Source organism: Pinus tabuliformis, chromosome X (genome assembly GCF_031772625.1).
Source record: "Pinus tabuliformis cultivar Carrire ecotype Pingquan chromosome X, CPIR1, whole genome shotgun sequence".
Classification (NCBI taxonomy): Eukaryota; Viridiplantae; Streptophyta; class Pinopsida; order Pinales; family Pinaceae; genus Pinus; species Pinus tabuliformis.
Window position 1 is genome coordinate 1281340509 of NC_142308.1, and position 15943 is coordinate 1281356451.

A 15943-nucleotide genomic window follows, 5' to 3' on the forward strand; every position below is an offset into this window, starting at 1 on the left:
TTCCATTTTGATATAATTTTATGATTTTGTCATTTAGTTTCATAAGTATTTTTCATCATTAATTCATTTCATCTTCATGCAAGTATAGTGTAATCATTTGTGGATTGGTATCTTTATGAAGTTATTTTGAGCCATCTTGAAATACTATTTTGCTTGCAATCAACTTTGATCATTTACATCTCACTTACACTTGAAATTTTGCAATCCTTCTAAAATTACCTCCAAGACATAAGTCTTGGTTGAATAGACTTTAGGAAATCTTCTTCAATTTTACCAGATCTAAGCTTGGAGAAAAGGTTAAAATGCATGACCACACAGTTCAGGTGCTGCCATTGTTCTACATTGGAACAATGGCATGCGGGTTGACTTGAAGGACTAGGTGGGTACTCATTAATGAAGCTAAGCTTCTCCACTTAAGGCCTCTTGCGACAACCTCTATTCTTACAAAGGTGAAGGACTTGAGAAGGAGTAACACCTTAGGTAGGATTAAATAAAATTTACCAAGAACACTTACTTCACCCACTCACTTCTACAACTTTGGGCTACCTTGCATGCAATCGTGATCATTTCTTTTGAGCTCTTTCTCAAATACATACAAATTGAATTGTGAGCACTTACATTTATTTCAATTGCAAGTACTTCATTTACATTCTTGTATCTTGTTAATTCATGCTCATGTGCTTATCTTGAATTTCCATTGGATGCTATATCATTTACATCATATGTGAGCATATTCATTTCCAAGTACAAGCCTTATTTTACTTGCAAGTTCCATTTTCATTTAAATTGCTCATCTTTTCAAAGTTGCATCTAATATCTTGTAATTGTAGTCTTTATTTGATTTACTAACACTTGTCTTGCAGCTTCTCATTTCATGGTAATTGTGTATCTTGAAAATATTTCCATTATTGCAAGTATTGTCATTTACCTTTGAGTGTATTTGAAATTATTTCTTGCAAGATTATATTGGCACTAGTCTACCTAAATCAATTTTCCTTTCAGGATATATTGTTGAACCATTTTGATCTATTTACACGTTGATGTCAGTTATATGCTCATGATTTATTTATACTTGCTAGTTTAATTCCCCGCTTCAAGTTACATTTCAAGTCTTTGAATAGTTGATGCTTTTCGTTAACTAGTAATCTCTTAGAACTTGGATTTCAGAGATCTGTGGCTTGAATCTTTTGAATCATTGACCGGAGAATCCACAGTTTTAACATTTTTGCACCAACGTTTCAAATCCCAAATGGGATCCATCATCAGGATATGAGAATGATGATAACAGAAGAGCAACAAAGAAGAAATAAATAGAGAAGAGGATAAATTTTTAGATCAACATACTGTCGGCTGCAATAATCCTTAATTAATTTGATCTTATTTGATCTTATATAATTTTATTAATTTGTTTTAATAAATTATTATTATTTTATTATTTTAATTTTTGGAAAAGTTCATAAAATAATACCAAGCCTAAAGATTAAATATGGACTAAACCAAGACTAGAGAAATTAATATATTAATAATATATAAATGTATTAATATAATAATAATAATGTATTAATATAATAATTAATATATTAATATAATATAATACTACTAATATATTAATACAATATAATATATTAATATAATAATTAACATATTAATATAATACAATATAATACAATATATTAATTAATATATTAATACAATATAATAATTAATATATTAATATAATATAATAATACTAATATATTAATACAATATATTAATATAATATAATAATACTAATATATTAATATATAATATAATAATTAATATATTAATACAATATGATATAATACAGTATATTAATTAATGTAGTATTAATGTATTATTAATATAATATATTAATATCATAATTAATATATTAATTAATTGTTAAATAGAAATTATTTTAAGGAAATAGATGCTAACTAATAGACTTTAAGGGCTATAACTAAAACACAAAAAGGTTGATGAAACTAAAAACACTAAAACACTAAATACTAGGTAAAAATATTAATTCTTATATAATTATAATCAAAATATTAATCAAATTATATTAACTATTATAAATAATTAATATTTATAAATAATTAATATAATGATTAATATATTAATTAATGGCAATATAGGAATTAATATATCCTAGAATTTAATGGAAATTTTATACCTATATCTGAATAAAAACATAGACTAATGACACGAGAAGGGAGAGGGGGATAACTTACCTGCTGAGGCTTTTACCTGGGGATGTGCTTACGCTTTTTATTTCCCTGATCAAGGGAAGCCAGCTCCCGCTAATTTCCACACCATTATCCCTGTTCAGATTATTAGGATGTTTGATGATTTCAAGCGCTTCTCTGATCTTTCGTCTCTGATGTTGCTCTTCCCTTGCGATAATTGATGCGCTTTCCAAACAGATATGGTGCTTAGTCTTTAAGGAGTGCTCTGCCAGGGCTGAAGTACGAGATCTTCCGTTCTTAATATCGGCGCCATGTTCCTTGAGTCTTGTCTGGAGGGAGCGACCTGTTTCACCAATGTAGCTTTTCCCACAGGAACACTCTATTTTATATACTCCTTTAAGCTGATGATTGTCGATATCATCTTTAACAGACTTCAAACTTTGTCTGATAGTACCTGGGGCTGAGAAATGGGTGATAATGTTTTTCTTCTTTAGGATCTTAGCGATTTTGTCTGTAATTCCATGGATATATGGTAGAAAAACAATACCACAATTAGGCTGGTCCTGAGCCTTAGGCTCATGAGACAACATCTTTCTTTCAGCTTTCTCAATGGCCTTTTTAATTTCCTGCTCCTTGTAGCCTATACTTTTAAAAGTTAAAATTAGATGCTTCTTCTCTTCGTCCAGGTGCTCTGAGTCGGAAATTCGAAGGGCTCTGATGGCCAGCGTGTTTAGAACACCAAACTTCTGTGCTGGGTGATGGTGGGAATCAGCATGGAGGTAACTTTCTGTGTGGGTTGATTTCCTGAAAACCTTATGTCCCAAAGAGCCATCCTCTTTTCTGATGATTAGGACGTCTAAAAAAGGAATGCTCTTGTTTTCTTCAAGTTCCATCGTAAACTTTATATCTGGAGAGATTGAATTCAAGTGAGTGAAAAACTTTTCGAGCTCTGCTTTACCATGAGTCCACTTTATATTGGTGTCATCGACAAATCGCTTCCACCAGGCTGGTTTCAAAGGATATGAATTCAGGGCCTTCTTTTCAAAGTATTCCATGTATAGGTTGGCCACGATTGGCGAAAGGGGGGACCCCATTGCCACACCGGAACTTATTGAGTCTAACAAGCCTTCCTTAATATCCTCCTTAGGGTCCACCCCACTTGGCTTTAGCTAGGATAGAACCTAGACAAAGAGAATTGGGATTAGTTGATGTTGGAATTTCTAAGTCTAACTCTTAGAAATCCTTCCTGCACTTTCTGATTTATTTCTTCCTACTTGTTATGTTAATTAACAAGTTATTTACCATGTAAATACTGAAAATAAATACAAGTACAGTCTCAACACATACAGATCATCAACTTAAGGAAAAACAAGCACACAAGTGACACTGTTATTTTTGGACTAATGTCCCCGGAAAAACCCAATGCGGAAAAATCGGTGCAGCTATCTGAGGGTTTTATTATTAAGCAGTTTCAGAATACAATATGGGTGCCAAAAATAGCTCACCCAACAGAGAATGCCCTCGGCAGTAGTACCTCTTAGTCGGAGACAGATATCAGCCCAATCTGCCCCACGAAATCTCCAACGTCAACCTCTAGGGTCTGCGTCAGCCTCTGTGGCCCAGCGTCTGCATAGCGTTAGCGTCTCTGGCCCAACGTCAACCTCTCTGGTGTTGGGCCATGCAATAGGTATAAATTTACCCTTGATTACACTATCTTTTTCCTCCTTTTTATGCATTTGTGCCATGACGTAATAAGGTTTTGATAAGATTTCAATAGAAAATGAATGAAACTGCTTTTGATGCGATTTGACTAACAAAACTAACTTTTGTTGTTTATTATGTAGAAATTGGCGAAGGGAACAGCTGTTGTTCAAAATATTGAACAACAAAGGCTAAACAGAGGAAACAGCGTGCGTCTTGTGCGGTCAAATCGAGAAGCAAATCAGGAGGATCAGCGCAAGATAGAAAGATTGTCTGATAATAGCATTTAGTTGTGAATTCCTCAAGATCTCCTGATCCTGAGGAATCGCATTTATCTCTTTTCCTCTTTGACTATAAGAAGGGAAAGACGAATAGAATAGAGAAGAGAGAACTTTTTGCCTTTTTACTTCAGTTGTAATTTTAATATACAAAGCGTTATTCTGAAAGACCTTGTGCTGTAATGACATTTGGATTCGATGAATAATATATAATTTGTGTTGTTGTTCATTCGCGATATCCTAGAGTAGTTAAGCAGTATTCGTTGGCGGCTTGGGCCCGGTCACTGGTGGATTTCACTGTTGTTCCCTATTTTATAGTTTACCTTTCTGCAGTTTAATTACTCTATTTTATAGTTTTATGATTGATTCACTTTCACTAGTGTGGAGTTTGTGTGTTCATTGCATTGGTTCTTATTTCTGTTGATTGTTTCATTTATTTAATATCGTGGATTGAGTTGATTAAGAATCATTTCTTGTTAATTGAATGCTAGAGTTTTATTGATTATATCAGATGTATTCCTTTTATGTAGAAGCCTAGATTCAGCTGAAAGAGCTCTGTTATCACTACGGTGCACTCAGTTGATGTAATTGCAGTTAGAACTTTCGGTTAAGATTGGATTGTGATCTCGCTTAAGATTGAGTTTTGATGTTTGAATAAGTTAATTTCCTTGAAGTTACAAATTGGTAGTTTATGGTTTGATCCGTTTACTCTTGTATTGAAATCAATAAGTTATTTTAAAGCAGTACTCTCTGTAGATTCAACGATTTCCATCACTTGCACATATTGTGTACACTCTTGAAACAAAAAGACTTACCCAGGTTGATACTTAATGTGAGGCAATTAGGACTTCTAGAAGACACCTTATTTGCACCCAACATCTGGGCTCTATGTCAGCCTCTAGAGCCTCTACGTCTCCCAAGCTGACCCTCCTCAGGGTCTACGCAGCTCTTGGCTGCCTCTGCATGGCCCTGCGTGAGCCCTGGCTGGCTCTGCGTCACTCTCCCTGGCTACTGCGCTGCTCTCACAGCACTATCTCTGCCTCTCTGTCTCTCTGTACTCAATGCCCCTCAGCTGCAACTCTCGATCACTAATTCTATCTCTCTTAGCAAACCCCGCTCTAGAAAATCGAATTCTTGATCAACTCGGTGTGTCCTTCTAGTGACCCTCAAGCCTCCTCTTATACTTTTCTCTTAACAATTCAACGACCGAGATTAAGTCCTTAATCAAAGGCGAAGATTAGATCTGGCTTGATCCATGACTTTTGGACTATTCTAACTCAGTTTTATATTAATTCACATTAATATTTTATTTTCCCTAGGTTTAGACTTAGGGACTCCATTAAAAATATTAATTATTTTAATATCTCCCAAGCTGGTTAGATTCTGCCCAAACCATTTCTGGGTATTGGAGATCTCATGTGCTTTAGCCTCTCCACCAATTTTTGTGGCTAGATCACATCCGATGCTACCCCAAATCAACACTCCCTCTTAGCGAGGACTGTGCTCTAGTAATACTCCTCACTAAGCATCACCCTGATCATCCGACATCAGTCCCTATGCTGATGCTAGGCCTGCTGCCCAACATCCTCTGCATTGTTGCATCATGTACTGCTACCCATGGCCCTGCCACTGCCACTATTGCATCTGTACGGCAGCTCCCTCTGCATCCGTGTTGTTGCCCATGGCCCTGCCACTACCACTGTTGCATCTGCACTGCAACCCCTCTCATCATGTTGCATCGTGTTGTCGATAGCACTGCCACTGCTAAATGTTGCACTACAACTCAGTTGCTGAGAAGTAAGTCACTGATCTCCCAACTCTGACATCTCTATCAGGCTAGAAACACTCCCGATGTTGAAGCTCCCTCTGTCACTAACAAGTGCTCCCTCTCTGACCGCTGCGTTGTTGCAACAACTTTGTACATCTCGCACTGCTGCCTCACGCTGTCCTAGGACTCCTGTACTATACCTCCCTCTGTCGCTCTATCCGCATCTGTCTCTACCGACATCTGCTAGTCCTGCTACTCCTCTTCGAGGCTCCCATAGCAAGGTATAATCCACGAGGTTGGGTACCTCAAGGATCCTGCCCCTCGTCGCCTGTAGTCCATCTGACTACAGCTTGATGTCTCCCCACTTTCTCTCAAGTGGCGTATGAGCACTCATGGCACAGTCATCATCTGTCTCCACTTCTTTCTCCGCCCTTGCTGGCGCAACCTTGGTCTCAGAAGCCTCTCCCTTGCTCTTCTTCTTCGGACACTGGCTCGCATAGTGGCTCAGTTCCCCACAGTGGAAGCATTTGACCTTGGAGAGGTCCTTCTTCTTCCGTTTCTTCTACTTTCCCTCAGATGCTAGGGCAGGATCTTCCTCTTCCTCCTTGATTCTAACCCCCTTGTCGTTGCTTCCCGCCTTGGTTAGCCTTCTGATCTCTTCTTGACGAAGAGCTACCCACAGTTCCTCCCAATCTGGAAGGGTCGACCTGCCCAGTATGCTCTAGACAAATACCTCCCAATCCTCTGAGACTGCATTCAATGCGGTCCTCACCATCATCTCCTCATCCGGTGTGGCCCCTATGGAAGTTAGCTGATCCTGGATCTCCTTCAATAGTCCGAGGAAGGTGTCTATATGTTCTCCCTTTTACATCTGGTATGACTGCAACTGATTTTCTAGTAGCATCTTCCTCTGCAAGGAAGTATGTTGATACAATTTCGTCAGGGCCCTCCCACATCGCATTTGCCATGTCCTTTTCGGCAATATGTGGTACTACTTGGTTCTTGACCCCATCAAGGATGATGCTTTTGGCCCTCGCCATTGCCTCCTGGTACTTTTCGTTCTCATCTAGGTCAACTGGGATCGCTATCGTGTTCAAGGCGAAGTGCTTGAGACGATTCCTGTCTAGAAAAGACAAGATCCTGGCCTTCCAGACTACGAATTTTGAGGCTCTGTCCAGTCTGTCTGTAGAGGAACAGTACGATCCTGGACTGGCCTCTTTCGCATGACCTGGAGAGGCATAGGTCCGTGCTACTAGAAGGCCTCTGAACTCCTCCCTCAAGACACTGGTTGCCATGGGGACGGGGTAGCCCCGACTTCCACAGGTCCTTGGTTCAACCTCCTAATGGGAATTTAGGTCCTTGCGCGAGCGTGTGTGAATTTGCGTTTCCAATACCGGCAGCAGCTCCCGCTAAAGCAATTGTAGCTGCTCCAGCACCTATTAATTTCGCACCTTCCAGCATATTGAGAAGGAGGTTTCTGTCTTGTCAGTTCTTTTCCTCTTTCCTGATCTCTTACCCCATTCACTGCCATTTCGCTGCTCCTCTTTCGACTTTTCCAAGTCTCTCTACTTCCCTCCTGGAAGTTCTCAATGTGACTCCCTCTAAGCCTCGATTTCCCTCCTGGAAACCCCTCTGCGAATGTCGAGATGCCCCCACTCCGATCGTTAGTGCAGCTGCACCACTGATCTGGATTTCTTGGCTAAAAATCCTCGGCAGCAACTCCCTCCTCCTTGGTCTTGCCATGTTAGGTATTGTTCTGACCACAGTACCCCACCAGCTTCACTCCGCAACTTACCCACAGCCTCCTATGCACCAGAAAAATCTACACCTCCTGGCCACGGGCATCAATCCTTGCTCACTGAGAAAGATGACCGGGCACTACATAGGTCAGGTTTGCTCCTCTCTGCCATTGCACTGATCCTCTTCCTGGCTCGAACTGATGATGCAGGCACTGCATCACCCCTTCCTTGCTGCTTTTCCGCTAGGAACAACTTCTGTCACTCGGGATAGTTGTTTCTACTGCTATTGCTCTGCTCGGCTGATGCCCTCAGTTATCCTGTGATCTGCAACCATGCTCTGATACCATGTTGGAATTTCTAAGTCTAACTGTTAGAAATCCTTCCTGTACTTTCTGATTTATTTCTTCCTACTTGTTTTGTTAATTAACAAGTTATTTACCATGTAAATACTGAAAATAAATACAAGTACGGTCTCATCACATACAAATCATCAACTGAAGGAAAAACAAGCACACAAGTGACACCGTTATTTTTGGACTAATGTCCCCGGAAAAACCCAATGCGGGAAAACCGGTGCAGCTATCTAAGGGTTTTATTATTAAGCAGTTTTAGAATACAATCTGGGTTCCAGAAATGGCTCACCCAACAGTGAATGCCCTCAGCAGTAGTACCTCTCAGTCGGAGACAGATATCAGCCCCAATCTGCCCCACAAAATCTCTAGCGTCAACCTCTAAGGTCTGGACTCTGCATCAACTTCTCTGGCCTTGTGTCTGCCCAGTGTCAGCCTCTCTGGGCTCTGTGTCAGCCTCTAGGGCCTCTATGTCTCCCACGTTGGCCCTCCACAGGCTCTACGCAGCTCCTGGCTGCCTCTGCATGGCCCTGTGTGAGCCCTGGTTGGCTCTGTGTCACTCTCTCTGGCTACTACGTTGTTCTCCCGGCACTATCTCTGCCTCTCTGTCTCTCTGTACTCAATACCCCTTAGCGGCAACTCCCGATCACTAATTCTACCTCTCTTAGCAAACCCCGCTATAGAGAATAGAATGACTAATCACTCTGGTGTATTCTCCAAGTGACCCTCAAGCCTCCTCTTATACGTTTCTCGTTGACAATTCAACGGTCGAGCTTAAGTCCTTAATCAACGGCTAAGATAGATCTAGCTTTATCCATGACTTTTGGACCATTTTAACTCAGTTTTATATTTATTCACATTAATATTTTATTTTTCCTAGGTTTAGACTTAGGGACTCTATTAAAATATTAATTATTTTAATATCTCTCACTGATTAGATTCTGCCCAAACCATTTCTGGGTATTGGAGATCTCATGTGCTTTAGCCTCTCCACCAATTTTCGTGGCTAGAGTACATCCGATGCTACCCCAAATCAATAGTTGATGACCGCAATTTTAAGCTTTGCCACCATGGCCACACCTAGTGGGGTTGAGGTTTTTTCTCACATTAACTTAGGTGTGTAAGCAAGGCGGCAACAACACTCTTTGCACACATCATCATGTTCCGTGATAATTTTTGGAACTCCTATTATGGTCTCCTTGAGCAACCTAAGTGCTCTATGTGTATGTGTCCTGTTGTCGCACAGATTGTCACGACAATGCTCAGACCAGGGGCTGTCACCCTGATCCCCGATCTCTCCGTTTAAGCCTGTCTCCTGCTGCTAAAGGGGGTAGACCCTATGGGACAATGGATGACCAACTGTGGACCAGTTGGGTTGGGAGACACGAGGGAAAACAAGCACTTATTTGATTTTATTAAATCGATAGACCAGTGCCTTATGGAGTTAATGACTGAATGATTATTTATCAAACGCTTGCAGAAATATCAGCTCATTAACAATCATTTACCATCGAATAACTCAAACAAAGGTTAACTTTTGCCAAATGCGAGATAATCGATAAATGCTCAATGGCTTGACAATATTCCAGCAATTAAAATTCGAAAGATTAAGTGCTTAAATAACCACGTAATTTTAAATGCTAACCAGAGATCACATTCACATAGCTACTCTTTAAGTGATCATTCAAGCATGTTTAACCACATGAAAATGATAAACATTAATCCCACATCAAAAATCTATTAGCCTTAGCGAAATATAGCAAAATTTAGAAACGTGACAAAATATGCTAAGGCTAAATGTGACACAAAAAATATTTCAGGAAAAACAACTTTTTGCGATTTATATATATATATATATATATATATATATATATATAGATATTTTTTATTATTTTTTATTTTTTTATTTTTTTTTAATTTTGAGTCTAAAAATTAAACAAAATTAAGATCCTAAATAAAATCTAATCTAAAACTAATACCTAATCTGTGAAACAATCTAAAATCTAAACCAAGCTAAGAGCAACATTTTATGCCTTTTATGAAATTTTATATATATATATATATATATATATTTTGAATTTTGAGAATAAAATTAAAACAAAACTAAAGTTCTAATAAAACTAAGATCTAATCTAACTTAAATCTAAAGGGACCTTTTATGTTTTTTTCATATTATTTTTAAACTGAAAATTAAAACAAAACTAAAAAAATAAAGACTAAACTATACTAAACCTAAACCAAAATATAACTGCTGATTTTATAAAGTTAGAAACTAAGTAAAAGGGAAAATCAAATTTATATATATATATATATATATATTTAAAAAGAAACAAAAAAAACTTAAATTAAAATTTTAAAAAATCTAAAACTAAACAAAAATTTAATAAATCTCAAACTAATGTATAACGAAAAAAAAAAAAAAAACTAAGACTAAGAATTTTAAATTTTTAACTAAAACGAAACATAAAAAAGGAAATACGTTACCTTGAAAAATCTATGAAACCGAAATATGCTGATACGACTACCAAAAATCGAATTTTCATTTGTTGTTTTGGAGTCTTTGCAGGCACGCGTGAGGAACTGAAAACCTGATCGGCGGAGGATGACAGCGTGGGTGCAGCGTTTGCGTGGAAATGAAAAGGCAGAAAACGTGGAAGCTGGAATAATTTCGTGAGGGTTTTTGCAGGCTTGGACGTTGGAAAAGAAACGCGCAGAGAAGGAGAAGGGATGGCTCACGATGGGCAGCAAATGGATGAAGGAAAAATGCGTGAAGGGGCTGCGGATGCGTTGTCGCTGGGTAAATGGAACACGCAAGATGAAGAAGGGATTTGTTGGTAAAGCGTGGAGATGAAGGTACGAATGCAATATAACAGCAACAGAGAATGAAGGGACTGCGTGGTGTGGAAAATAATGTGGAGAATGCAGCGAATGGCATCAGCGCAATGCAAGGAAAGCTGGAAGGAGATCACAAAAATGCAATGATCACCGGTTTTGAAGGGAGAAAAGACATAGAGAATCGCCAGGAGGGGAAATGCGACGATGTAAGAACGCTGACGCTACCAGAGGGTTTTGCTAGCAGCAATGAAGCAATCACGCCCAGGTGCGTGGATATGAACACGATTTGCCTTAAAAAAAATTAACTTCCCAGCCACCAAATTGGAAGCCCAAAATTCAGAAAATCGCACCAAAATTTACAGATCTGAAGTAAATATGTCTACGAAAATGATGCTGAGGCCAGATCTTGCCCCCCAGGGCCTAGATCTGGCTTCAAGACAAGATTATATCCTCAGCTCCAAAACCTGTAACAGCGAAAGCAAAAAATATCCAAAAATAATATATGCAAGAATTAAAACTAAAACCCTACAAACCAGTCAAACAATTACAATATTTTAGATTTACAACTCTAAGTAGCCAAATTTGTCAATAATCCACAGAAATATTTTCAGAACTTTAGATTTACTATGAGATACTTCAGAAATCGCTCATGCAATTCAAAAAAAATAAACTTTAAATGTCAGACCCAAAATCGAAACTGGCTAGGCTCTACAAGAAAATGCTTTGCGGGAGTTCGCTGGTTCAGCCGAGAACTTCCCCAAACGCCCACTGATTTTCTCAATAAGGGTTTCCTGCACAGCTCACTTCAACCATCAATAAAGAGGGAAAAAACAGTATTAAATTCCAGATGCAATGGAGATACCTGCCATTATTTCAGAAATTTTATTACCATTCAAACCCTAGTAAGTGAACAAGATACCTGTGTTCAACAATACTCTACATCAAGCTATTACTAATGGCTAAAAATAAAATTATGCAGAAAATAAAGCAGCTCATTGCACTTCAGGAGAATAACACCAGCAAGATTTCAACCCCAAAGTCTTTCTTTATTTGCACCAGAAAAAGTTTACAAGAGAGCTTTCTCCAGCACAAGACTCACAGATCGAATGATCTCAAATGACCCCTAGCACCCTACTTCAAGGAAAAATTCCCAATGGCTAGTTCGAGTGATCCATGTCAAAATGATCTCGACCGTCGATGAGGATCAAGATATCTTTTAATCTCATCCGTCCAATTTTTAAATGCATTTTAATATATTAAAAAATTGAAATTCTACATTTATTTACTCAAAAATTTGACTTATTATTATTTTTTCTTTTTCTTTTTACTTTTTTTAATTTTTATTTTTAAATGGATCCTCGAACTTAGCCTTTGGAAAAATCACCTAAGACCTAGGACTTAGGACTTAGGACCTATGAGGGGATTAAAACATTTCCTAACCCTCAAGACACTTTACATCATGACTTTTACAATTTTACATCTCAAGGGGGGAAAACCCATTTGACATAGACCACCCAGTCTTGCGACACAGATATAATCTAGCAGATCAACGCACTAGGATTCCCCTAAGATTCTAATGACAAAATTCATTCTGGATTTGGGGTTAGGCTGAAGGAAAACTCTGCCGATCATGGATCAGTGAGACAAAAAACCTTCCGGAACGTAGATTATCACTAGAAAATTAGGTCCACCTAGGCAATTTACATACATGACTCAGCTCTGCTAAGATTATTTACAATTCACACATGCAGACTGGGTTTACAACATAATATGATCAAGTTGACAATGATTTTCGAATGGCACGGACATGTCAATCAAGCGCTATCTCGTTTGCGAAGAAAAGGGGTTGTACTGCTATGGGAAGTTGACACGTAGTGGTCAACATGTCCCATCCTCATATGCCATAATTCTCCCATGTCCTTGCTACTGTTGTTGCTAATCAGTGCCTTTGAGTGTCGAAATGCAACTTATATAGCTTGTTGCTTCATACCCTAATCTGTTTCACGGTTTTCCAACTCTGGTGTTTAATGTACACCTTTTGCCCTCGAAAGTAGACATCGTATCCCTTGTCCTAAAGTGCAGAAATTGAAATTAGGTTCATTCCTAAACCTGGCATGTGCAACACATCTGTAGCACTAGTATTCCTGCTAGACTCCCTCTAAATGTTGACAATCCCTCCCCCAACTGGAGTACACTTGGACTTGTTCCCCATCTGAATATGGAAGCCTGTCTCCTCTTCTTGATAATTGGAAAATAATTCTCTAACTCTCATCATGTGACATGATGCTCTGTTGTCAATATACTCGACACTTGTAGATGTAGAGCTAGAGAGGAAAGCTATGAGAGCAAACTCATCCTCTAGCCTCAAAGACATATCCTCAATGTCTATTAAAGTTATTGTCTTCTGCTTCCCCTTCTTCTTTTCTCCCTTCTTCCTGTTTAGACAATGGCTAACACAGTGACCTTACTGGCCGCAACCAAAGCACTTGATTTTACTCAAGTCCTTTTTCTTCTTCTCTCCCTTGGACCCTTTATTCAAGCCCTTCTTGGCTTTTCCCTTTCTTGCTAGGGCCACATTCTCATCATCTTCACACTTCTGAGTTTTACCACTGCTGCTACCACTGACAAGGCTCAACCTAAGCTCCTCTTGAGTGAAACTACTCCAAAAGTGATCCCAACTCCGTAATGCGTCCCGTCCATTAGTAACTCGAACAAACATGTCCCATTGATTTTAGAATCCATTCAATGCGATCCTCACGAGCTCATCATCATATGGTTTATCGCCGACAGTTGCTAACCCATCTTTCACTGCTCTAGCTCTGGTGAGATAACTTACAACGCTTTCCCCTTTGTTCATATTTGTGTTTCTCAGCTTCTCTCTGAGGATCAACTTCCTATTCGTGGTAGCATCCTAGAACAGTTTAGAATTGCATCCCACATCTTCTTTAGTGTATCAAGTTCAGCGATATGCAGAACTATATGGTCCTTGACTCCATCAAGGATAATCCTCCTAGCTTTGACATCTTCCTTCTTGTAAGTTGAGAGCTGTGATGGATCCGCTAGCACGGCTATCACATTGGTCGCATATTCCTTAAGACCATTCTCCTCCAACAACAAGATAATTTTGGCTTTCCAAACGCCAAAATTAGAGGTTGCATCTAACTTGTCTTGATCTCTCAAACCTACTGAGGCCATCTCTTGAAACTCTTTGGAAACTGGACAAAAATAAATCTGGAGAGATTCAAACTGGGTTTTAAACCCTTGACTTTTCTCTTCCTGTACCCTATGCTGATTTACACCTACAAACCCCTACACTTTAGATCTGCTCTAACACCATGTGAAACTTCCTTAATTGCAACTACTAGAAATTATTCTTCTACCTTATGCAGATTATTTGTCTTCAGAAATCAATCACGACAAATAATGAATAAAATCACTACTACAATTTTCACCAATAATGACAGGAACTGAGAAAATAATGCACACACATAAAATTTAGACACCAACATTTTTGGACAATAATCCCTTGAAAAACCCCAATGTGGGGAAATCAATGTTGTAGATATGGGTTTATATTATTAATAAATCTTCACCAATTGAGAATTACAACCACTGCTTGCCTGACACTGGCAAAGCTCCGGCAAATAGTTTTCTCCACTCCTACTGACAAAATCGAACTGGGAAAACAAAAGTCTCCCTTTGCAAATCCACACGACCTCTCCTAGGCTATCCGCACCTCCTCCAGAAATTCGCACTGGCATACTGAAAAGTCCAAACTGGCTACCTGGAAACATGCACTGCCTCCGAGAAAAATTAATCTCATATATAATCCTACCTCTAGCAACCTGATAAACCCACTTGCTCTTCCTTTAGAAAGATATCCAGCAACTAGAAACTGAATTGAGCCTCTGGCTATGCACATTAGCCAAACTGGCTACACGCACTACCTAATTCAGCCTTCTCCCTGCAAAATAATTCAGCCTCCTTTCCCTTCTTAGAATATTGGAATCTCGGTGGAGAATTTCTCGAGAAATTCTCTCCTCAATTTCTCTGCTGAAAACCCTTTGTTGGTATCCTCCACGCTATCACTGTGCCCTTGCTATTACTGCAATTTTGTGTCTCGAATACGATCTCCAAGTGCCCCATTGATTTGCTCTTATAATCTCTCATTCACGAATCAATGGCCACGATCTAACTCCAATCGATGGCTAAGATCATCTTGACCACTTCTCATGACTTTTTTATAAGTCACTAGAGCAAAATCGATTTGTCTCAATTAATCTAATTTAATTAACCACTTTTTCTAAGTTAGACTTAAGAAAATAATTAAAAACTATCTAATTAATCTAATTAAGACATTTTCCTTAGAAATGTTTTCTAGGTCTTGGAGATAATTATTCTCTTGTGTTCCTTAGCCTCATAGACACCAATAGAGACTAGAATACCTATCCAAGCTACAAAAACTAACAGATCACTCACCACCGAAACTAACCCTCTTCATATGGGCTCTCACCCAAACAAGCTCCAAGAGCTCAATCTCAATAAGAAGACCGTAATCCAAATGCATGCCTAAGAAGTGACCTCTCATCTCATTTTGATGTTAGGGGCTGTCAGAATACCACAGGTTATTGAATACCACCCGATGTCTTTAATAATTAATCTAATTTTTTAATTATTCATTACACTTTATAATTTTCCTTTATTTCCTAAGCAATAATGATAATTAACTGGACCTCCTCAAAAAAGGACATTACAACCTCATACAGTAGTAACTGCATTAATTGGCAAATTTATGGAAGATAGAAATAAAAACTCAAATCCTCATAAAGTTTACCTACAAGCAACATACAACAGAGGAGCCTTACAAGATGAAAATAAAAAATGTTACAAACCGACATTTCTACCACCCCGGGTCACCTTAAACACAAGTACTAAACGGATCATTGTACAAATCCAAACATGTAATGCATTATTTGCACAAACACATGATCGGAGTATGGTCATAAAACACAGCATTTCAAGCAACTAAAGTCAGAAACAAAAGCAAATGAAGTCAATGAATGGAGAAATTTTTATGGTTTTG

General features: G+C 38.5%; 1 protein-coding gene across 3 annotated transcripts in view; it reads right to left on the reverse strand.

Moving 5' to 3' along the window:
• Positions 1 to 15943, reverse strand: part of LOC149144721 (isoleucine--tRNA ligase, cytoplasmic-like) — a 739557-nt gene that overhangs the window by 636829 nt on the left and 86785 nt on the right. The window lies entirely within an intron of this gene.